The sequence below is a fragment of the Hyaena hyaena genome, unplaced genomic scaffold, assembly GCF_003009895.1.
Source record: "Hyaena hyaena isolate Hyena2069 unplaced genomic scaffold, ASM300989v1 scaffold_282, whole genome shotgun sequence".
Lineage (NCBI taxonomy): Eukaryota > Metazoa > Chordata > Mammalia > Carnivora > Hyaenidae > Hyaena > Hyaena hyaena.
In genome coordinates this window covers 1,481,077-1,506,035 of record NW_024080915.1, presented here as the reverse complement: position 1 = coordinate 1,506,035, position 24,959 = coordinate 1,481,077, and the positions used below count along the sequence as shown (strand labels likewise).

At 43.1% G+C, this 24,959-nt stretch overlaps 1 protein-coding gene across 6 annotated transcripts in view; it reads left to right on the top strand.

Annotated features, from left to right (window-relative positions):
* Positions 1–235: 235 nt before the first annotated feature.
* The window catches only part of SERPINB6 (serpin family B member 6), a 39,099-nt gene continuing 14,375 nt past the window's right edge, over positions 236–24,959 (top strand). The window contains exon 1 of one of the 6 annotated variants that reach the window (XM_039246545.1): positions 236–287. The gene's annotated coding sequence lies outside the window, so the exon portion shown is untranslated. Of the gene's footprint in view, positions 288–11,268; positions 11,350–11,750; positions 11,827–11,990; positions 12,167–17,725; positions 17,748–23,590; positions 23,706–24,959 lie in introns of those variants that run through there. The other 5 variants (XM_039246541.1, XM_039246546.1, XM_039246543.1 and 2 more) reach the window with 5 other exon arrangements.

Here is a 24,959-nt window from a genome sequence, read left to right as displayed (position 1 = left end):
TCTCCTCCTCTTCTCAGGGTCTTCCAGCTTCCCCTGCCTGACCACCCTCCCTTCCTCCCCTGGCCAAAGCACCTCGGGCGCTGTTCCAGCCGCTGAGAACTCGAGACCTGGCTGTCTCTCCTGGAAATTACCTTCTAATAGAAACCAGGAACGAGCGAATACAACTAATTACGTACGGTGGCTAGTGCTGTGTAGGAAGTACACAGGGAGCTGTGGTAGAAACTAACAGGCCTCCTCAGGGTGTATGAAGTGTCACTTGACTCTCTTCCACTCGGCCTGGGCCCCAGGTGAGTCACCGCATGCGATCCTCCGTCCAGGCCCTGCTGCAGCGGCGCCCGGCCCCGCTCTCCCATCCCTTGGCCCTAGCTGGGTGCCGCCTAGGTCCCCCTGACCCCCCTTCCCCCCTGCCCCGGCTCCTCCGGGCGCGGCGAGCTGGGCAGCTGGGAGCTCCGCTTGCAACTGGGCGCAGTGCGGGGGGGTAGGGGGGGCGCGGGATCCGCTGCCCGAAGCACTAGCCCGGGCAGGCCGGCCGGAAGGGCGCGACGGGCGCGGGGGCGCCAGGGGCGTGGCGGGGAGGGAGGCACGCGCCGGGAGTGGGCAGCCAGCTCGGGATCGCGGAACCTCCTGCCGCAGCCTCGCGCACTCGGCTCTCGGGCAAGAGAACCGGGAGGGGGCTGGGGTCCCTCCACTCCGTGGCTCGGGCTGCCCCCTTGGGGGCTTGGCGGTTGCCTGCAGCTTTGGAGACTCCGAGCGCCGTTATCGCTCAGTCCAGCTCAGCTCCCAGGCCGACTCGAGCCCTTCCCCGCCCGCCTCTCCTCTCTTTCCCAGAGCATCAAGACCTGCGCTCGGTGACTCATCCCCGAGCTCCGCCCGCTAACTCACCCCGTTGCTTTCTCGGTTACCCATAACCGGGACTTCCCAACCCCCTCCCGCCTCGCCTTCCCCGCAGCCTTTCCTGCAGGCGCCACAGGTTCTGATCACTCCAGCCCGGGCTGGGGAAGAACGGATGGGGCCCGGCCCAAGTCGCCAAGTATCACCAACCTTCCCCCTCCTTTCCTCCCCCATTGTTATTAATAATTCTTTTTCCAGATTCATCTCATGCCTCTGGCTTCTCCTTGTCTTTTTCTGGCTCTTCTTTTCCTCTGTTCATCCTTAAGTATTGGTATTCTTGAGGGTTGGATGCTCTCCCTAGCAAACCTCCCTAGCCCATTACTTTACTGACATCCATTTACTGATAACCCCTACATTGACATCTGGTGCCTAGACCTCTCACCTGAGCCTTCCATGGAACCTCAATCTTACCCTAAGCAAAGCAAAATTCATTCATTTCTCCAAAGTCATTACCCTCCCTGTTTCCAAACTTCCAATCTTGTTCACTGTCGTTGCCATTCACTAGCTGTTCCCAGTGAGTAAGTAATCTGAAAACAGCTAAGATTCCTCCTTCATCCACCTATCCAACAATCTCCAGGTCCTGTCCTACCTTCTTTCTGAACAGCTTTTCTTTCTGTTAAAAGAAAACCATAGGCCCAAAATGGTGTTACTTAGGCCAGGCCAAGTCACTAAACCAGAGCTAAATACCTAATCTAGCTGCAATTTCAACCTCACCCAGGAATGTGGTTTTAACAGGTAGGTCAGGAATTTTCTGATGAGTGTCTGTCACATGGCCCTCTTCATGCCTCCCCCCCTCCAAGAAATGGGTAAATCTGATAAAACTCCCTGTGCTTCCTGCTAAGGGAGAATGACCTTGTCCAGATCAATCCTTTTCTTTTGTTTATAACTTTCTTGCCCCACCTTCCTTCCCATAAAAACAACTCCTTTTTTGAGAGTTTTCGTTTTGTACAACCTCTCAGAGAGCCCCTCTGTTTGCTAGATGGGATGCTGCCTGATTCAGGAGTCATTCATTTAACACTGCCAATTAGATCTTCAACTTTACTTGCTTGAATTTTGTTTTTTAATACTTTCATTTCTCCACCCCTCCTGCCACTACCCTGATTGGGGGCTTTCATTTCAAGTATTGCAGCTCTGATACTTTTGCCTGTTCCCATCCCACTTGTCTGCATTCCTGCAGAGCAGTCTTCCCAGTACACGACTGCTTATGTGACCCACAGTCCAGAATTCTTCCAAGACTCTCTGCAGCCTATAAGATAGAATAAAAATGTATTGGCATGACATATAAAGCCCTTTATAGATGTCTAGTCTAAACTGCGTTATATTTTATGGTATTGCAATATTAGTTGTTTCCTCCAACTAGGCATATTTTTGCAAGGCTCCTGTCTCCTAGTATGGAAAACCGTCCTCTGACTAGCTTGGCCTCATTCTTCAGATCTCTGCTCAAGTGTTACGGAATGTGTGACATCTTCTTTGATTTCCCCAGCCAGACTCCTTGTTGCTGCTTCTACTTTTTCTTGCCCCTTATACTAAGGGCCATTACAGCACATATCACATCCTATTTCATTTGCTTGCATATCTGTTAAAGGAAAAGCCTGAGTCCAGTATTCCTCTTGAATAGAGAAAAAACCCAGTCATTTCCTCTTCCTTTGTTTCTCTCCTATGTGTCTTCTTTATTTCTCATGCAAAACACTTCACTTCTGGCCCTGTTGGTCACCAAATATATTTAGGGGACTTCCCACACGAAAAACGTCTCCACAGCACTTTGTAGCTACAGTCCTATAATTTAACTCAATTCTAGCACATTCTACCTACAGATCATGTCAGGTCCCACCGGTTAAAGGCTCAGTCCCACAAGACTGCTCCCTACCCGCCTTCAACTTCAGATGCCAGTTGTAAGTAATAGGTTCCCAGGTTATCCACAATCTCTGTCCAGTTTGGCTACTAATGGGAGGTTCCCGTGTCCCTCCCCCAGTTTGATTAATTTGTTAGAGTGGCTCACAGAACTCAAGGAAACACACTTGCCAGTTTATTAAAAGACAGATAAAGGATGTAACTGAACAGGTACACAGGGTGAGGTCTGGGAGGGTCCTCAGTGCAGGAGCTACTGTCCTTTGGAGTTGGGAATTCACCACCTTCCCAGAGTGGATGTGTTCGCTGATGTAGTAGGTCCCCAAACCCCATCTTACTGGGATTTTGTGGAAGCTTCATACTGTAGGTATAATCAGTCATTAATTTTCCAAGGTCACTGCTCAGTAATGCAAGTCCTAGCTTCAGCCCCTTGTCTCCCTGATCACCCCCTGCAACAAGATGGCAGGGTCTGGAGGAACTTTTTACACCTCAGCGCAGGTCATAGACAGGCTGAAATTAGCCTCCTACCTGTGGAGCCCTTCTCTCAACAGGTTTTGTTTGTTTGTTTGCTTTTTTAAGTTTTAGGAGCTTTGTTACCACAGGGCCCTGGTCAGAACTGCGCTGGTCAAGCACACTAAGTCTCTCTAACTTCACATTTGGGAAAACAGTTTCCTTGGGCTTCTCATGTACATTCATTCAGCTTGCTTCAGCAGTGACCTGGACCTCAGAGTTGGCGCACTCTATCCCAGGACGATGGGTTTCCATTCACGTTTCTTTTCATTTTTACTCTGAAATAGACCACCCACGTAATTCCAGATCATATAAGAAGACAGGCTTCTCTTGATGAGGGAAAAGAGAGGGGAAAAAAGCAAGAGGGAGAGAGAGAGAGACAGAGAGACAGAGAGAGAGAGAGAAACCTCTATTCAATGATTTATCTATTTCTTAAAATCATATGATCATGAATATGAAAAAATCTCCAGAGTAATAAGGTTCTCTTAATTGAACTCAGATTTTAAATAAGAGAGCATGATTTCAAAAGAAATAAGTGAATAAAAAATGCATAAAGTAAAATAACTGAAACGTAGATTCTGAAAAACACCCTCTGTGTTCACACAGAACCAGTTCTAAGCGTCTTCCTATGGACACCTGTCTTTCAGGCACCAGGTTAACCTGTTGGGCTGGAAAGTGAGAATTTCACCTGAGCCCCTGGATTAAAGGAGGCCTAAAATAACAAAGAATAATCACCAAGACAGACAGAAGCAGTATTGCTTTGCTTCACCGTCATACTCTTGACAAAACAATCTTTTTTTTTTCCTGTTTAGATTTTCCCTTAAATCAGACAATTTCCTAATATTTTTCTGGCTGTTCCTGATTGTGACTACACAGAAAGCAAACAGCACACTCAGCTCTGTTCAGTCTTTAAAACACAGTCCTTCTAGCTGACCTCCAGCTCTACCTAGCCTTCTTATTCGTCACAGTGAAGTTTCTTCAGAGTATTCTTAGACAGCTGTCTCCACATGTCTCCTCTTTTCATCTTAAATCCCACTCACTTTGGTGGTTGGTGCAACTGTCACCAAGGTAACTATTGACTTGGTAATGCAAATGGTCTCTCCCTGCTTTACCTCTCCACTTCCTCCAGTGGGAGCTGCTGATGCCTTTGACCTTGCTCTCCATTGTCCGGCTTCTGCTCTTCTCCATCTGCTTTGCTATGTGCCTTTTTCCCCAGGAATCTTTTAAAATGTTGGTTGCTATTGCCTCGACTTCTGTCACCAGAGAGATGCCTTCCTGATCAGCAAGGTTGGCTGAGCTGAATGCATCCCTCTTTTGGCTTCTTGCCCCTGTGTCCCATGGCTCTGTCTTTATTTCTACCTGTGTCCTGGACATCTTCACCTAAATGTGTCACAAGCACTATAAAGTGCTTTTGACTCAAATTAATTATTTGACCCTGAACCTATCCTCTTCCCCTTGTATTCTCTCTTTGAGTTAATTATATCATCCGGTATCCAATTATCTGAGTTAGAATACTAAAGTGTCATCTGGAACTGCATTCTTTTCCTTGTCCCTTCCACCTAAATCAACCTGTGCATTATATCCTTTGATTTCTGCTTCCTGAAATTTTTGCTCCCTGCTTCACTGTTGCCACTACTTAGGCTTAGACCCAAATGGCATGTGGTCTGGGCCCCTAAAGCCAACTCCTAACTGACCCCTGGGCACTTTCTTCTGTATCCAAACCATCCTAAAAGCTGATGCTAAAGTCAGAAAGAAAGGGAAGGAAGGAGGGAGAGAGGGAGAGAGAAAGGGAAAGTAAGGAAAGGAATGAATGAATGAATGAATGAATGAATCAGGTTAATCCTCTAGTTAAAATCTTACCATGCTTCCCCATTGCCTGACCAATAAATCCCAAACTCCTTACTTAGACTGGAGTAAGGACCCTTTCCAGGCCAGCCCTAACGTGCCCATTTAACTCTACTTATCTTCACTGTGAGAGAGACATCACATTCACATAACTTTTATTACATATATTGCCATAATTGTTCTATTTTATTATTAGTTGTTAATAGCTTACTGTGCCTCATTTATAAATTATACATTATCATAGGTATGTATGTGCAGCAAAAAACATGATATGCATAGGGTTTGGTTACTAGACAGTTTCAGGCATCCCCACTACTGAATATTGCAAACACATCTCTCTTTTGCATCCATCTGAACCGCTAAAAAAAAGAGAAGGGCCATGTTTTATTCAGCTTTATTTCTCCACCTCTTTGAGACCTGATCCTGTCCACTGAAAGAAAACCAACCTCAAAGTAGGTTAGTAAATGCTTTATTCATTGTTTTACTGAGGACTGTAGTCTGGGAGGCAGTCTTTCTGATTGCTCTGAAGTGCTACTCCTAAGCTTGTTACAAGAGGAAAAGGGGAGCTGCTTTCAACCAGTACTCCAAATACTTGCACCTCACAAGGTATAATTTGCTACGATTGTAAAAAGTAAGATTTACTGATTTACACGTAGACCTGAAAAAGACCCTTAGATCATCTAAATACGTTATAGTTCTGTTAATATCTGATTGTTTGAAAATGTTGCTTGTCTGCCTCTGCTTGACTGGTTTTCCAGTTCTTCCTGGTTTTGATTTCTCATTGAGGTCACTTACTGGAAGCTATAACCTCCTGTGACCAGTTACCTACTGCAGTTTTAGTGCACAAGATCATACTCAGTAGAATAAATGTTTAATAAAAAGAAGTTTGGGGTTTTCCAGCTCTTCTATCTAGTGCGGCTTTGAGGGTGTGAATTTGCTGGGGAAGGATTTAATCCAAGCGTGTGAAAGTGGTTTGTGGTTAAAACAAAAGTTACCTTTTCTCATTTTTACAAACGGTAAGATAGAAAAGTGTAAAGTAGAGCAGGCGATCCCTGCCAGGTTGCATCTCTGAGCACCTTACCCTCATAAATGAGTTATTTTAATTGTGAGAGAAGAGGAAAATCCAGGCTGGATTTCCCCAAGAATTACAGTACAGGCAAAGAAAAGTCAGTGTTAGGTCTATACGGAATGACCATGGATTTACCTCACATTTTAGGGAAGGAAAGTCAGTGGGTAAAGAATCTTCTCTAGCACGTGGTCCCTATGTGTCTGAAAGGAAAGCTGAGGGTGATGACATGTCCCAGTGTTGGCGCCCAAACCTCCACAAAGGTACTTGAAAAAAAGAAGGCAGGTAGGTTCGTCCTTCCTTCCTTCCTTCCTTCCTTTCTCTATCCCTCCCTCTCCTTCCTTCCTTCCTTCCTTCCTTCCTTCCTTCCTTCCTTCCTTCCTTCCTTCCTTCCTTCCTTCCCTTTTTTTCCTTTCTTTCCAAGACAGTTAGATTCTTTGCCCCAGTCCCAGAAACCTGGAAAGCATTGGAAGGAGGCCCAGCTCTTTGCAGCAAGTGCAGGAACATACGGGGAGTATGGGAGCACTGCCCGCACTCACAACCTGGATTGTGTAGGGTTCAGATTCTTAGATACTCCCCAAACTTCCCTTAAAGAGAAAACCCAGAAAAGCCTGGCATCTACCTTTCAGCTTCTTAGATATTGTTCCAGAAAATTTTCTTGAGTAAAAAAAAAATCGAGACTTCGGTTTTCCCAATGTCTTTCTCCTGGGAAAGAGTGTCACCACCTCTCAGAGGGAAGGAGTATGCATCCTTTGTTCATCCACTATCTGCAGACTGATTGGATCTCTGCTTCTCACATTTTGCCCACTTTAAGCAGGGTCTTATCTTTTTTAAGTTTTTATTTTAACTCCAGTAATTAATATACAGTGCTATATTAGTTTCAGGTCTACAATATAGTGATTCAACAATTGTATACACATTCAGTGCCCATCACAAGTGCACTCCTTAATCCCTATCACCTATTTCATCCATCCCCACCCAACCCCCACCTCCTCCCCCCTGGTAACTATCAAGTTGTTCCCTACAGTTAAGAGTCTGTTTCTTGGTTTGTCTTTTTTGTTTTTATTTGCTTGTTTCGTTTCCTAAATTCCACAAGTGAGTGAAATCATATGGTATTTGTCTTTCTCTGACTTATTTTGCTTAGTATTATACTCTAGCTTAGTATTATACTCTTGTCATTGCAAATGGCAAGATTTCATTCTTTTTTTATGGCTGAATAATATTTCACTATATATATATATACCACACCTTCTTTATCCATTCATCAATCGATGGACACTTGGGCTGCTTCCATATCTTGGCTATTGTAAATAATGCTGCTGTAAACATAGGGGTGCATGTATCCCTCTGAATTAGTGTTTTTGTATTCTTTGGAAAAGTACCCAGTAATGCAATTACCAGATCATAGGGTAGTTATATTCTTAACTTTTTGAGGATACTATTCAAACATACTGTTTTCCAGAGCGGCTGCACCAGTTTGCATAACCACCAACAGTGCGTGAAGGTTCCTTTTTCTCCACATCCTTTTCAATACGTGTTGTTTCTTGTGCTGTTGTTGATTTTAGCCATTCTGACAGGTGTGAGGTTGTCTTGTAGTTTTAAATGTCTTATTTTATTTTAAGTTTATTTGTTTTTTGGGGGGGTGGGGCAGAAAGAGAAGGAGAGAGAATCCCAAGCAGGCTGGCACTGTCAGTGCAGAGCCTGACTCGGGGCTCAATCTCATTAACCGTGAGATCATGACCTGAGCTGAAATCAAGAGTCAGATGCTTAACTGACAGAGCCGCTCTAGCACCCCAATTTCAGCGTCTTACCTACCTGGTCTTTCAGAAGTGATCCACGAACCCAACATGTTTGTCAAGTGAATCTCTGGGAGAGGCTGCTATAATTTCTTTGAAAGAACATTAGATATGAAGAACTATTATTATAATTTTGCTAACAGGATTGCCATGTCATTTGAATAACTTTTATGTTGTTCATAGGAAACATTGCAATGCTTACTGTCTGTAAGGAAAACCAAATAGATGTTAGATAATTCCCTGGGAACTTATTTTATGGCCTTTAATGGGAGGGCAGAGGTTCTAGTTCTGGGCCAGTCTCAGAGTTTTGCACTGCAGATGTGTGGTAAATATCCACTTAATTAAATTGAGTTTGCCAAGCAATTGACCTCATCAGGGATGGTTCAATCCATTAGGGTTCTTTTTTAAATTTTATTTATTAATTTTAAAACACTTAAGCCTCCAGGGGACTATTTAGACACTTGGCTCATTTTCTGTGATCTGATTTTTAAAAGGTATAGCTAAATCAATATAAGTCCATGTCTACTGCTTAGATCAAGGTAGAAATGCTCTTCCAGTTTTATGGAAATTAGTTCAGTTAGTTAGTCCACACAACACTGAGAATACACATAAAGAACAATAGAATTACATAACATAAATGTCACGGTGAAATGTTCCCAGTTAAAAGAGGAGTATCCTTTCTTCTCCCTTTGTTTTAGGGTTGAAATATCAGCAGAATAGAATGCATTTATTCAGGGTGATGTTTTAGTTACTGTTCTGGTCACGGGTGAGTTACTGTGCTGTATACTAATGTCAAAACCAACTTGTGTTCAATGAGCTGAATACAGGTTGCCACATGCTTTTTGAATGGGTTTTTGTCAATCTATTATTTCCAACATTTAAAAGGGGAATTATTTTCAAAAATAAAACACAGCCAAACAAAATATTTACCTGTGACAATCCCAAATTCATAAGTAAAATGAGCTGTGTTTAGTATCATAATCAAGATTCTTGGTCAATCTTTATTTCCAATTTATTGATTGTAAATTCAGACTGCTTTATAAACATCTAAAAGGTTCTGTTTACTTTTAGTTTACATGGAGTACCACAGTCCCAGTCCCCCATCCAGGGAAGTCCTGGGAGATGAAAGGCCACACAGTTGCTGAGAGTGTTTTCAGGCAGGGTTAACAACAGAGACCAATTAAACTGGGATTGGAATGAAAAAGACATTCTCTGGAGTCAGATCTATTTGTTGACATCATTGCTGTATTTGAAGTGAATTTTCTAAACTTTAGACACCAATGAAGCACTGAATACTACTGAGCAACTGGCCTTTGGCAAATGGTGTGGGATATTCTTGCCTTCCACTCTTTACTGTCCTCTCTTCCTCTAGCCATCAGCTGGGACTCAAATGAACCTGTACAAGTACTGGAAGAAAACACTGGTGAACTCTATAATCTGGAAAATGAGTTTCTAACTAGGAGTAAAAAATCTAGAAGCAGTAAAGGAAAAATCATTAAATTTGACTACATTAAAAACAAAAAATATGCCAAAACCACCAAATACAATGTCAGAAAACAGATGAGAAGCTGGGAGAAAATATTTGTGACTTCTATCATGAAGGACTAATGCTACTATATAAAGAGCACTTAAGAACTAAGAAGAAAAAGACCAAACAATTTAAAAAAATGAACAAAAGTCATGAATGGTTCCGGGGGGAAATAAGACAAAGACGAAGCAATTCTTTTAAATATGTGAAAAGATGTTCAACCTCACTCATAATACAGGATATGGTAATTAAAACCATAGGAGATAAAACACCTCTCCCCTATTAGATTGGTAAAAATCCAAAGATGTCCAGGTATCACTGTGAGTAAGGCTGTGAAGAAGCAGTCAGATATAGCTGCGGAGAGGACAAAATGTTATCATCCCTATAGAGAGGAATTTGATAATAACTAACAAAAATATACGTGTATTTGTCTTTTGACCTAACCATCCCATTTCTAGGAATTTAGGAATCTGGATTGGTGGATATTTCTCCATCAATACAAAGCAGAATTTACACTGATATCTTGCTACTGAAAGTGTGGTCTATGGATCAGCAGCCTCAGCTACCTGGGTGCTTATTAGAAATGCTGAGTCTCAGGACCTACTGAATCAGAATCTGCATTTTAACAATACCCCAGATCATTTCCATGTGCCTTAAAGTTTGAGAAGCACAGCACTAGGTTATTTGTGGCATTATTTGTAATGACCCAAATGGAAACAACCCAAATGGCCATCAATGGTGCACAATGAAATGCGATCAGCTATGAAAAGGAATGATGCTCTCTGTGTAACAAAATTTATTGTCAAGTGAAAAAAGCAAGTTGCAGAACTATCGATAGACAACAAATGCATAGGTAATAGAATGACACCCTTTTGATAAGCGTGCACACACAGACACACATACATGTTTGCAAAAAGTTCAGCTGGAAAGACAAGCCAGCTAAAAAACAAAACAAAACTGGGTTGAAAAGGACTGGAGAGGATAGGGGTAGCAGGAGAGATCTCTGGGCATTACTTTGTTTCGCTACTCCAAAAATAAAATGTAAACAGTCACAACTGGGAGAGGGATGCTATAGACATGTAGTGCCACAGGACAACAAAGAATTATCCAGCTCAGGTGATAATAGTGTCCATGTTGAGAAACCCTGGCCTAGGGGAAGGATGGAGGAAACACAAAAACAATCTGAGGTTTCCAAAATTAAACTCATTTTTTTAAAACGTGGCTAGCGTTTCCCCTCCACAACCTTTTCCGTTCTCCACGACTGCTCCAGGGCGGCAAACATGGGCATCCTACGCCATTTGTGTCATTTGTTAGTTACCTGGAGTTTAATTCACACAGGCTATGACTACTGGAGACTTTGAACACACAAGATGACCGCGTAGGCTTTGTTTATTTAAAATTTCTGTCCCGCACTGTACAACTTATGCCCACGTACCGGGAACTGGCACCTTTCTGGTCACTGAAAACATGTCACAGTCTCTACCACACAATAAAGCGCTGGTGTGGCCGCGCACTGCCGCCCTCCGACTGGAAACCTCCGGAGGTTTTCGTTTGATTCACCTCCCTGGTGGCCCAGTGGGCAAGGTAAATGCAACTAGACTAGAAAGTACGCGGGGTGCGGCACACAGATAGGCCGGCTCCAGGGTGGCGGTCAAAGTGCAGTGGAGTAGCTGGCGCACACCAGGTCACCTCCCTTCACCGCCCTCCGGCGAGCCCCCGGGCTGCTGATGCACCGCCGCCCCGAGATCTGGGGATGGGCGGTGCGCTGGCTCGCTTCCCGGGACTCCGCCCGCCCTCTGGCTCCGCCGGTATTTGAGGCCCGGAGCTTCTCCCTTCTCTCCAGACCGTCGCGTCAACCCTCCGAGGTACTGTCTGGTGTGGGGCCCGCTCCGGCACGCGGGGGTCTGTCCTCCACTCCAAGGCCAGGAAGCGCAGGAGGCACGATGAAGCCGTGAAGGGAGGGGCTGGGCCTGGTCGCTCAGGGGTCAGCGGCTTGCGGGGACCCGGGAGTGGCCTCGCCGGGCTCTGGGACACGTGGGGAGGGGCGTGGCCTCGCGGCGGGTCGGGGGCGCGTGTGGGGAGGGCGTGGCCGCGCGTGGGGAGGGCGTGGCCGCGCGTGGGGAGGGTGTGGTCTCGCGGCGCGTCGGGGGCGTGCGTGTGGAGGGCGTGGCCGCGCGTGTGGAGGGCGTGGCCGCGCGTGGGGAGGGGGCGCGCGTAGGGAGGGGCGTGGCCGTGCGGGGCAGTGACCCTGGCAGTCTTAGCGGGGCTGGGGTGGGGTGTGACCGTTTGGGCTCGGGTTCCCTTGAGGAGTCCAGCGGTCTGACGGACAGTGACGCCATCTGGTGAGTCGTGCCTGGCCACCCGGACGCGCAGCCCCCCACCCGCAGTGGAGGCAGCGGGAGCCGGCGTGGGGGCTGTGCCGAGCGTCCAGAGCTGCTGCGCGGGTCCCCGCGGCCACAGGTGACCCCGCCTGTCCTGCGGCCTGTCCTCCAGGCGCTGGGCGTTGGGAATCCAGGGTGGGAGGCTGGAGGCCTGAGAGAAGGCCAGGGGTCGGTGCCAAAGGCGGCCAGGTCCGGCCTCCGCAGCATCTGTTCACTCAGCCTGCGCATTGGTCTTCCTGCCCACCCGGTGTGGCCTCCGGTCAGGTGCTTCGCAAATTCGCAGCCGTGAGCATCATTCCAGGTCTTGTTACTTCTGTTTTTTATTAAACTTACTGCAGGCAAGATATTACAAGATATGGTGTCTTCAGGGCTAAGAGGACGTGGGGAAATTTTTAATCATACCTGGAGTTTGTGTGCTAGATGAAATTGGCACATAGAGTACTTTCTTGCCTCTCTTCCCCGCATAAAGCTCAAGTTTAGAAAAGAGAAGTATAGAAAATTAATATTCATATGCTGCCAGGAATATATACATGCTAGGGTGGAACTGGTTCAGTGTTGGTACTTTTGCTGCCTGGGCCGTACCTGGGGACAGAAATATGACCCGAGACTGCCTGCTTCCTCCTACGTGTGGTTTAGGACTGACATGGTGAGATGCGATGACGAAAGTAACCTTGGATTCAGGGCAGGCAACATTATATTGCTGGAGCTAAGAAATATGCACTCTGGTTGACGTGAATGAAACTCTTATCAGTATTACAGGGTGTGTCCCCCGGTATTTCATGATTACTTTTGAGTGAATGTATCCTTCGCTTTATGCCATCACAGTAAAAGGGTACAATTTTTGTCATATTTGGCCACATACACTAAATATTTAAAATTATAGGCCACTTCCAATCCAAGGCACTTTATTACATTTTACCGTATTATAGTTAGCTCCACCTGTAAGAGTAGAGTGAAATTAGAATGAATGGAGTCACCATTCTTTTCTGTTTATACTAAGAACACCTTCTATCACACCAGGTGTGTGTTGTAAGATGGGGGGAGGGTTGGGACCACACACCTTATGTTTCCAAGCTTGCTAATTTGAGATTAGGCCTAGACAGAAGAAAGGAAGTAGTGTATAATTTTACCCAGTTGTTGAATGCCCACTGTATGCCAGACATTACTTTATTTAATTTTCTCAGTAAACCTATAAATAGAAGGAATCATCCCAGGGCGTGTGGGTGGCTCAGTTGGTTAAGCTTCCGACTTTGGCTCAGGTCATGATCTCACAGTTGGTGAGTTCAAGCCCCACATCAGGGTCTGTCTCTCTCAAAAATAAATAAACATTACAAAAAGTAAAAAATAGAAGGAACCATCCCGTTTACACATTAGAGATTGTTTTTCAGAGAAGTAAATTACACACATGCTCACACACAGTGTGCATGCAAGTACGCCAGAAAACAAAGGTAGGGGTGAAGCGGAAGGTCACATTTCCATTAAGCCAATCTTTAAAGATTTTTTTTTAATGTTTTATTTATTTCTAGGAGAGAGAGAGACAGCGTGAGCAGGGGAGGGTCAGAGAGAGAGGGAGTCACAGACTGAAACAGGCTCCAGACTCTGGGCTGGCAGTCAGCACAGAGCCCGAGGCGGGGCTCGAACCCACGAACTGCGAGATCATGACCCAAGTGAAAGTCGGACGCTTAACCAACTAAGCCACCCAGGTGCCCCTCCATTAAGCCAATCTTTAAGTGGTTGGATTTTGTAGGAAATTAAGGCATCTTTAATCCAAGAAGGCAGGAAGCACAGATCGTGACACCTTAAAATAAGTTAACAATCAGTTGAATCAAATCAATTGTGAACATTAATTGCTCAAAGATACTGGTGGTGCTATGAGGAAAACAATAGTGCTAGGATATTTGTTCATCTTGTTTTATATACATACTCTTATGTGAAATATAAAACCTTAATACCCAGTTTCATATTTGTGATTAAATGTTTTTATTTTTAAAAGGTACACTGTTATTAAAACCATAAATAACTTTGGAATATATAATGCATTTTGCACGTGTATGTGTGCATGTATGTGTTGTGTATGAAGGACACTTTGGGCTGTCTTACTTGAAGCCAAAATTGTAGGGACTTGGAAAGCCAATGGTAGGTGTTGAGTTTGCACTGTGATCTCCTGTGAGACATGCGTCCTTATTACTGGCATATTCACTGAATGGTTAAGAGAAATCCTGCACTTCCTTAAAAAAAGAAAAAGGACAGAAATCCCACACTATAAAAATCTCACTAGATTGTTTATAATTTTCTTTGATAGTTGGAATATCGTAGTGAGTGGTAAACTATTTAAATTTGAGTTTATTTCTATTTTCTAGGATTAAGATCACTTTTATCTTTCTATGATTATTAACAGTTTGTATATTATTACAAACTAATAATGAAAGCTGTTTTATGATTATGTATTAGTGGCCTATAATTAGTGAATTATTTTCAAGATCACATTTTAGGAGAAGACAGATTTTAATAAATAGTGTTCAGTGCTTGGGCATTTATTTCACAGGCGAAAGAGGAATTAGGTAATAGCCACAGAAACGGCTTTTAAACATTAAAATACTGGTTTACCCTGCTCACAAAAGTGGTTGGTAAATTTGTGATCATATGTGTTTAGTTTCTTTCTCTCATAAAACCCTGCTAAAAATGGTACCAATGAGCCCTTGAAAGCATTAAACACAAAGGATGAGTAAAAGGAGAGAGGGGATAAACATTGGCCAAGTGATGTCAGAATTTGGGAGGAAAGTGATGGAGGAGGAGTTCAGTGTCTTTGGAGATGACAGTGCTCAAGGTTGGAGATTCCAGTATCTGGAAAGGCAGGGGTGAAGTGTGGTCTGCAAAATGAGGCCTTGTTAGAAAGCGTGTTGACAGATCCATTAGACCATTTGGTATCCCTGACCCTGGCAACTAAGCAGCCACCCACCAGGAGATCCGATCTCAGCCATATGGGATCCCAAACTCAGGGACCCACCAGCACTGGGCTGAACTGGGGAGATTACTGATCCAATGGAAATTCCCCAGCCCTACCCGGCTTGCTTCCAGAACACCACCAGCAGCCAGATCAGAGGGTTCCTCCATTTGCTGGACAACAACAAAAAATGCAAGTGATCCCGTGATCACACTGCATTGAAGCCTCCAGCTGACTTCCTCTCCATGTGAACAGAATTTGCAACATTGTTTCTTGTTTTCCTCTTAAATGAGACTGCTCCCCAAGGATTGTCCCGCATTTGTGGGAAGCCTGTGTATGAAACAGACTTTATAGATAAAACAAAGCAAACACCAACCACAATAACAACAACAACAACAAAGCCCTAGGGAAAGAGAAGGTGGGTGTAGGGAGCAGAAAACTGCTCAGTAAAACTGTAATGATGTTCTCCAAGGTTTTGGAAAGGAGGGCTGTAAAGAAGGAACGCAGAAAATAAGGAGAAGTTCTTGCAAATTAAAAATATAATGGTTGAAATTAGAAAAATATTTAGTGGGAAGCTTAGAAGATAAAGTCATGACCATCTTTCCGGAAATGGAACAAAAATGTCACTGTGACAGAAGATGCACGAGAGGGAAGAGCAGAGCTTTCCACCTCTGCGGCAGGCAGCCTCGCCCATCTCTCAGCGCCCTGCAAATACCATTTTCTCTGTATGTGCCATGACATGAAGGCACTTAGGCAGCATCTGATTAGATCAGGCCACGAGTTCTAGTGACTAATAGGGAATACAGAAAAAGAAACAGAGTCAGTCTGGAGGGAACTAACTCGTGCCTTAAATTTTTTTTCACAGAGAGGAAGGATTGCTAGATTGAATTGGTAGATTGGAAGGGTCCCCCAAGTGCGCAACAAAATAAATAAATGGGGCCCATTAAGTACACTGACATTTCAGAACATTAGGGATAAGGATAAGACTTTATGAGCTTTTTAAGAATGAGGACATGGAGAAGGAGGGATGGAACTGGGGTCAGGATGTCATCAGGCCAGCCAACAGCAGAGGTGAAGGCTGGAAAGTAATAAAGCAATGATTTGGAGGTCAAATAATGTGCAGTGCATTCCAGACCCTGCAAAACTGTCAGTTATATAGAATGGTAAAGTCTTTTGGGCATGTAGGAACTTGAGATGTATGAATTTTGTTTAGAAAACTATTGGACAATTTGCTTCATCAAAGGAGGTAAACCATGAAGACATTGGGATCTGACACAAAGGATATTATTGGCAAAGAGATACCTCAAGCAGCATGGCAAGCTGAAGAGCAGTGTGTCCAAAATATGGCTGGTAAACAGTGGTATCAACCCCTAAGTGCAGGGAAAGAGAAGGGGTGCTGCGGCAGCCCAGATGAACACCTCTAAGTGCAATCGTGTTGCAGAAAAATCAGGTGTATAAAAACTTTATGTGGCAGTCTTATTTACAGCATGGCATCTTAAGGGCTTGAAAGGAAACCTCTGTCCAGCTTTGTCCATGGGTGTGGCCAAAGCAATAGCACCAAAACTCAGACTCCTTGAAGATTCAAGATTTTGTACTTTACAGCCCTTCTCCATTAAAAGAGACCGGGAGAGGGGCTGATACCTCAAGTCCTTGGACTGAAAATTGAATGAATGAATGAATAAATAAATATGTTGGTAAGAACCAGGGTTGTTGCCCTAGAGCAGGGATGTTTGAGATCAACATGTCAAGATAAAGTAACCAATTTAAAGAGACCCTCATTAGCACAGTTAATGACAGTTTTGAGCACTAATAAGAAAACCAAGATCAGCTAAGTGAAATGTATCATTTGTCAAATACATGGGTCCATTAATCAGTTCAGATGAGGCAGACAAAATGAGTTTTAAAAAGGCACAGAAGAATCTGAATAATGTTTTTCGGGATAATGCTGTACAATGATTCACTTGTGATTGTTACATAAAAAGTTCTGTTATTCCAGGTTCCTAGGCTAACAAGCACAGTTAGTTTTACAAACCAACCATAAAGGCCTAAAAATGCAACTAAAATACTTATAGACAAGGTCTACAACGCAGATAGAGGAAAACTCAAATAGCACTTCATTTTAAAGAAAGACATTGGGTTACTAGGAACTGAAATTTGGTGTTTGGATGAGGCCTTGTAAAATCCCAGCAAAGGGAGAAGTGAAGGTCAAAACTCCCTCACTTACTGGAATGTGCTTGTCACTCACTATAGTTGAGTGCTGGGTTCCAAGAAGCAGCTGGGATGGCACAGCTAAGAATCAGGTTCGCTGTGTGTGTGTGTGTGTGTGTGTGTGTGTGTGTGTAGAGTGGATGGTCCACTGGTATTACTATAACCTTAGGAAATATATAAGAAGATACAACAAAGTTAAAATACATTAAACCCATGGTGTTAATACTTGAGCACAGGTGTAGAAATGAGTTTGTAAGTAATGTAATGTTTTGTGTTTTAAAAAAAATTTTTTTTAATGTTTATTTTTGAGAGACAGAGCATGAGCTGGGGAGGAGCAGAGAGCAAGAGAGGCACAGAATCCAAAGCAGGCTCCAGGCTCTCTGCTCTTAGAGAGCTATGCTAAGAGCACAAGAGCCTGAGGCGGGTCTCCAACTCACAAACTGTGAGATCATGACCTGAGCAGAAGTCTGATGCTTAACGGAGTGAGCCGCCCAGGTGCCCCTGTTTTGTGTATATTTAAACATTTTTTTTTTAATGTTTTATTTATTTCTAGGAGAGAGAGAGACAGCGTGAGCAGGGGAGGGTCAGAGAGAGAGGGAGTCACAGACTGAAACAGGCTCCAGGCTCTGAGCTGGCAGTCAGCACAGAGCCCGATGTGGGGCTCGAACCCACAAACCGTGAGATCATGATCCAAGTGAAAGTTGGATGCTCAACCGACTAAGCCACCCAGGTGCCCCTATTTAAACATGTTTGAAAGTCTTAGGTGATCCTAGCTTTTTGGGTTTGTAAGTCTTGATTTATAAGGTTTATAGAAGTCTAAATGTTTACTGAGGTTTAAATATTTTTGTTTGCTTTAAATGTTTACTTTTTAAATGTTTATTCTTGTGTGAGACAGAGAGAGAGTGGGGGAGGGGGAGGAGCAGAGAGAGAGGCACAGAATCCAAAGGAGGCTCTATGTGGTCAGCACAGAGCCCCACAGGGAGGCTCGAACTCACGAACCATGAGATCATGACCTGAGCTTAAGTCAGATGCTGAACTGACTGAGCTACCCAAACACCCCTAAGTTTGCTTTAAAAGATGTAGAAAGCATTAAAAAATCTGACATATTAAAGTACATAACCAGGACTTAAATATTTAAGCACAATAATTTCTTTGCTGTTAAGCCATATGCTTTGTTTGGAAAAAAAAAAAAAGGGGGGGGGTATTTTTACCAGACTGCCAAACAAGTGACCATTAATTAAAGTAGTTTAGTGGGAAATGTTGTTCCCTGTCTCTGAAAATTCCTTTTGGGCGGGAAGTTCTCTATGCTCACCAGTGGGGTGACAGACTGTGGGAGAGGAGAAGGGCACAGGTAGATGATTCTGCACATCTGAGCATATGAAATGGTTAGTAGAAGGGTCTAGTGACATGTAGAATATTGGGGGGAAGTTGCCATAGCTACATAGAAACACCAAAGAATTGTGGGGGGAAAGGCAGTATTAACCTAAGGAAAAGCAGTGGTAAGTGATAGGAAATGTGCCCGTAGGGTACTACTAGGTTTAGCACTGATCACTACTAGCTCTAATAAAGCAAGCCATGGGCGGGGAAGGACAAGGGCAGCAGTGTAAGTTATTTGTGATACCTCACTGAGCACTTGAAAGAGAGACAGGTCCTAAGGTGCGGTGAGCGAGAATTATAAAGCTGGCAGCTAAGACTCTCCAGGAGCCAGTGCACCTGTCTCCTGGCTCAAGCCTCTTTTATTTTGCTGCTTGTCTGATAACAGCAAGCACATACAACATAATATTTGGCATCTTGACAGGTCACGCACCTGCAGTGTATTCCATACTGGGTCATGAGTACCAAACAAAACATTCTTATCCCTGGCCTAGTGCCCGTATGATGTCCTTCTGGAGAGAACGAGCAGTCCCTGTGGCTTTCCGCCTGGGGATGGAACTGCTTTCAGTTCCTTGCTGCTCAGTCCTTTTCCTTCAGGACATTCTTACAGTTCCTCTGGCTTCTTGTTCTCCAACAAGCACGGTCTGACAGTGCACTAAGCGAAGTGGGTGAATATTAATTCCATAAAAAGAAAAACAAACCAAATCCGGACCCCTAAAAATAATGTAAGCATGTTATAGAAAATGTGAAAATGCAGAAAAATATTAAAAAAACATAAAAATGACCCGTAGCTGAGAAACATTTGGTGCACAGTATTTCCTTCCATTCTGTCTTTAAATTATGCTTACATGTACTTTTCTTCCTAGTTTACATGGGGAACATTTAAAAGTTGTATTTATGGTGTTATAGCCTCTTTTTTTTTCCAGCTTAATTCTATATAGCCCTGTGACATTAGTGTAATTTTTAAAAAATTAATACCTCCATTACTATCCCATCATGAATGTGACAGAATTTGTGGTTCTCTCTTGTAGGGCATTTAAAATTCATTTTCTGTAGAATATGAAGTACTTAATAGTTTCTTTTGGCCATCATATTTTTTACAATTTTATTGAGAAATCATTGACATATATCACTTGTATAAGTTTAAGGTATACAGTGTGATGCTTTGAATTATTACCACAGTGGGTTCAGCTAGCATCCATCTTCTCATACACATGTGATTAAAAAAAGAAGAAAAGAGTAAAGGAAAAAAATTCTTCTTGTGGTGATAACTCTTAGCACTTACCCCTTTAACAACCTTCTGACATAGAAGGAAGTATTAGTTTACAAGCATCATGTTGTACATTACATCTGTGATACTTATGTGTCTTGCATTTGGAAGTTTCTACCTTTTTACCACCTTCCTCCAGTTTCCTCTCCCTTTAACTCCCACCTCTGGTAACAAGTCTGAACTCTCTTGTTATGAGTTCATTTTGTTTTATTCCACATATAAGTGAGATCATACAGTATTTTTCTTTCTCTGATTTATTTCACATAGCATAATGCCTTCAGGGTCCATCCATGTTGTTGCAAATGGCAGGATTTCCTTGTTTTTTGTTTTTTTTTTTTAATGGCTGAATATTATTCATGCAATATACATTATTGCATAAATGTATACATATCACAACTTCTTTATCCACTTATCCATAGATGGACACTTAGGTTGTTTCCGTGTCTTGGTTATTTCAAATAATGCTGCAGTGGACATGGGATTAAAGATTATTTTTTTGAGTTAGTGTTTTTGTTTCCTTAGGATGTAGTCTTAGAAGTGGATTTGTTGGACCATATGGTAGATCTATTTTTAATTTTCTATTTTTAATTTATCCATGAACATAGGATAGCTTTCCATTAATTTGTATCTTTGTCACTTCTTTTCATCAACATCTTATGATTTTCAGCATAGACATCTTTCATCTCCTTATTTAAATTTGTTCCTAAGTATTTTATGGTTTCTGATGCTATTATAAATGATACCTATTTATTTTTTTCCAGCAGTTTTGTTAGTGTATAGAAGTGCTACTGATTTTTGCATGTTAATTTTGTGTTCTGCAACTTTATAGAATTCATTGATTAGATGTAACAGGTTTTGGTTGAGTCTATAGGATTTTCTATATGTAGAATCATGTCTGCAAATAGAGACAGTTTTACATTTTCCTTTCTAATTCTGATACCTTTTCTTTCTTTTTCTTGCCTGATTGCTCTAGTTAGGAATTCCAGTATTGTTTTAAATAGGAGTGGGGAGAGTGGGCAGCCTTGTCTTGTTACTGATTTTAAAGGAACACCGTTGAGTATGATCTTAGCTGTGGGCTTGTCATATATGGCCTTTGTTATGTTGTGATCTGTTACTTCTATGCCTAATATTTTAAGAGCTTTTATTATAAATGGATATTGAATTTTGTTGAATCCTTTTTATGTGTCTATTGAGATGATCTTATGGTTTTTTCTTTCATTCTGTTAATGTGTTATATCACATTGGTTGATTTGTGTATGTTGAACCATCCTTGCATCCCAGGGATAAACCCAAGGGATCATGGTAAACGATAACTTTATTTTTTATTTTATCATTATTATTATTTTAAAAATTTATTTATTCTTAATTTACATCCAGGTTAGTTAGCATATAGTACAACAATGATTTCAGGAGTAGATTCCTTAATGCCCCTTACCCATTTAGCCCATCCCCTCACCCATAACTCCATCCTTTTCTCTGCTCAAGTTTGGGGAGTTTTCAGCCATTATTGCTTTAAATAAACTCTCTGTCCCTTTATTTCTCTTCTCTCTCTGGAATTATCATAATGCAAATATTGTTTCTTTTCATTGTGTCCTATAGTTCCTGTGGACTTTCTTCACAGAAAATTTTTGTATCTCCCAACTGAGTAACTTCCACTGTCTTGTCCTCCAGATCACGATTTCTTTTGTCTGCAATTTTATTTATTTATTTATTTACTTATTTACTTACTTACTTAATTACTTACATACCTACCTACCTACCTATTTATTTGACAGAGAGAGAGAGTGCATGAGTTTGGAGAGAGGGGCAGAAGGAGAGAGAGAAAATCTCAAACAGGCTCCACACTCAGCATGATTCCCAGTGCAGGGCTCAATCCCATGACCCCAGGATTGTGACCTAAGTGGAAATCAAGAGTCAGACCCTTAACTGAGTGAGCCACCCAGGTGCCCCAGATCAAGTCTAACTCTGAAACTCTTGAATTCTTCGGTTCAGTTATTGCACTTTCAACTCTAACATTTCAGTTTTCTGGGGTTTTCTGATGGTTGATACTTCCTTTCAGACTTTTCATTTTTGTTCATGTGTTATTTTCCTAATTTTGTTTAGTTGTATGTCTGCATTTTCTTTTGGTTCACTAAACTTCCTTAAGAGGATTATTCTGAATTCTTTTCTGACAGTTCATAGATCTCCATTTATTTTAGGTCAGTTTTGGAGCTTTATTAGTTTCCATTCAGGATCTCATATTTACCTGATTGATCATGATCCTTGATCCCTTATGTTGGTATTTGTGCATATGATGAATGGTGTTCTTCTTCTAGACTTTACAGATTTGTTTTGGGAGAGACAGCTCTTCACCAGTAAGCTCAGCTGGGGTTTTGGCTACATCTGCTGATAATGTTTTTGGGCAGGTGGGGCCTCTTATTATAGTCTCTTTTGGGGTGAGGCTACTGTTTGAGGTCTGAAGATGGATGGAGATGGTGGGTTCCACTGGCTGAGAACAGTTGGATAGGACTACTGTCTTGGTTTCCCACCTAAGTGATGCCATAGGATAGGCCCAGCGGTTGCTTGGATTTTCTGGTCTGGCTTTGTAGATGGTTAGGATTAGGTACTATATTCAGTAGTAGTTGGGGCTATGAATCATAACTTCTGGCCCTGGCAGGGCAGCAGGCCAGAACCCAGGGAGTATACAACTCATTGTTTGAGGGGCTGAATCAGGCTAGAGTATGCACTGAGTTCCCTGCTCAGGTGAGGCCACTCATTTCACTTTGCAGATGGGGGAAGCCACAGACTATGCTCTCTGTTCAAGTGCCTCTGTATGTAGGGATGTTTATCTTTCCTTTTTTTATACTTAATTTTTAAAATAGTTTTACTTTTTTTTATTTTTGAGACAGAGAGAGACAAAGCATGAACAGGGGAGGGGCAGAGAGAGAGGGATACACAGAATCCAAAACAGGCTCCAGGCTCTGAGCTGCCAGCACAGAACCCGATGCAGGGCTTGAAACCATGAACTGCGAGATCATGACCTGAGCCAAAGTCGGACGCTTAACCTACTGAGCCACCCAGATGCCCCTGTAGGGATGTTTTTCATGTGCTCTGGTTAGGTTCCCTAGTTGGACAGGCTGAAGGTGGTATTCAGTAATGAGTGGGGCTATGAATGATCCAGGGGAGTGGGAGAAGCAGGTCTAGAGTTGGTAAAACTTTTTTTTTTTTTTAAGAGTTAGGGAATGAGCAAGGGGTAGAAGGAGAGGGAGAGAGTGAGAATCTTAAGCAGGCTCCATGCCCAGTGTGGAGCCTGACACAGGGTAGGATCTCATGACTCAGATCATGACCTCAACCAAAATCAAGAGTCAGACACATAACCAGCTGAGCCACCCAGGTGCCCCAAACTCTTTGTTGTCTCAGCTCAGGCTGATCCATGCCCTAATTTCCCTGAAGAACAGGGCCACTGGCTTTACTGTAAATTTCCAGCTCTATCTGCCCTTCTCTTGGCTCAGAACCCCTGGGCTGCACAGCTCCCAGGAGTTGTCTCCAGCCCTTTTAGTAGGTGGGGCCAGAACACACTCTCCACAGGCAGGTGGGGCTGTGATTCCGCTCCCTCGCCTGAATGGAAAAGAGAATGCTGCTCCAAGCTACCCTCAGTTTCCCCAATAGGCTTTCTGGTTGAGAGAGGCCTGGAGTTGCCCCCAGTCATCTGTGACTCAATCCCACTGCCTCCATACCCAGTACTGGCTTTGCTCTGGGGGCAGCAACTCTACCTGCCCACCTCCCAGCTTGAGTACCGCTGGGCAACGCAGCTTCCAGGAGTTGTCACCGGCCTTCTGGTTAGGTGGGGCTGGAAGGCACTGTCCGCCGCAGTGGGTGGGGCTATGACTCAGCATCTGGCCCAGGCGTGGGCGAACTGGGCTCTAGGGCTGGCAAAACTCCTAGTTTGACGGTCTGAATCAGGCAGATCTCCACTCCGGTGTGTTCCCTGGTCACAGTGCACCCACGACTTCGTTCTACAGATGAGCAAAGCCTCCGGGTAGGATTACTTCGTGGACACTGCAGGTACGTACTGGATCTGCCCAGATCCCTGTGCTGGTTGTTGCAAGCCCCTCCCCTCTTCTCCACTCGGATTCCCAGTGGTTGAGCCTGTAACCTCTGTAGAGCGAGAGGCTCAGAGGCGACCTCTCTGCGTGCTGCTGCCCTGTCCTGGGGAGGGGCAGTACGGCCAACGTGTAGCTGCTTCTCTTACCGGCTAATGCAGTCTGACTTGGTCTCTGTGGCTCAGGGGTGCTTCAGCCTCATCCCGTGTTCTAGGATTCTCTCAGTGCTGTCTTGTTCTTAAATAGATGTTAGTTCTTGTGAGGGGGAGTGAGGTCAGGAACGACCTATATTGCTACCTTGGTCCATGCATGATATTTTCAACAGTAGCTGTGAGTTTTACCTTTAATTAAATCCCTAGATGTGGAATTTTTGGTTCAGGAAATATGAATGTCTTCAGGACTTTTTTTCTTCCTTCCTTTATTTTTATTTTTTGTATAATTCTAAATTATGCTCTGGAAAATATTGGCATAGCAATTTATAGCATTTCCACAGTGTAGGAAGGAGTACCTATCTTAGTTGTTGTTGGAAATTAATGGTTTTTTAACTTTCAAAAACTGTGTTTTGAAAAGGCATCCTTAATTTGCTCTCCTCCTTTCCTTTTTTATTTTTTGTAAGTCTGTGTGCTATAGTGATTGAACTCCAGAGCCACGTAGACCTGGTTTCCAGCCTTCACGCTACCATTTATATAGCCTTTTGATAAAAGAGCAATGGCTTCATTTCTTTGCTTTATCAAATGCTGATATTTTCAACCAGCCTTATAAGGTTGTAAGAGTCATTTAAGAAAAGTTCTAATAAAGGTCCCAGTGTGTAGTATATACTCAAAAATGAATACTTATTTTTTCTGAAGTTAAAACTTTTTAATGCAATCACTAGTTATTGTTCCCATTTGAGGAACAAGGGAACTGTTTCTAACATTTTATCATCAGTGATGATGGCTGATAATCCTTGTCACATTAAGGAAGTATAGGAAGTATCTTTTTCTTTTTGTTTTAAGGATGTTTATTATGAGTGGGCAATTCAGTTATTTTATGATTAACATATTTTCTGCTGTAAGATTTTCCTGCATATCTGGAATAAACCTACAACTATCGCTCATTTCATGTTTCTTTTTTATTTAGTAATTTTTATAGGACGTGGGTATAATTTATTTTTAGCAGCTATCAGCCGTTTTCAGCTGCGAAATGGAATGCTGTTAGACTTCACTGTGGGCTTTGA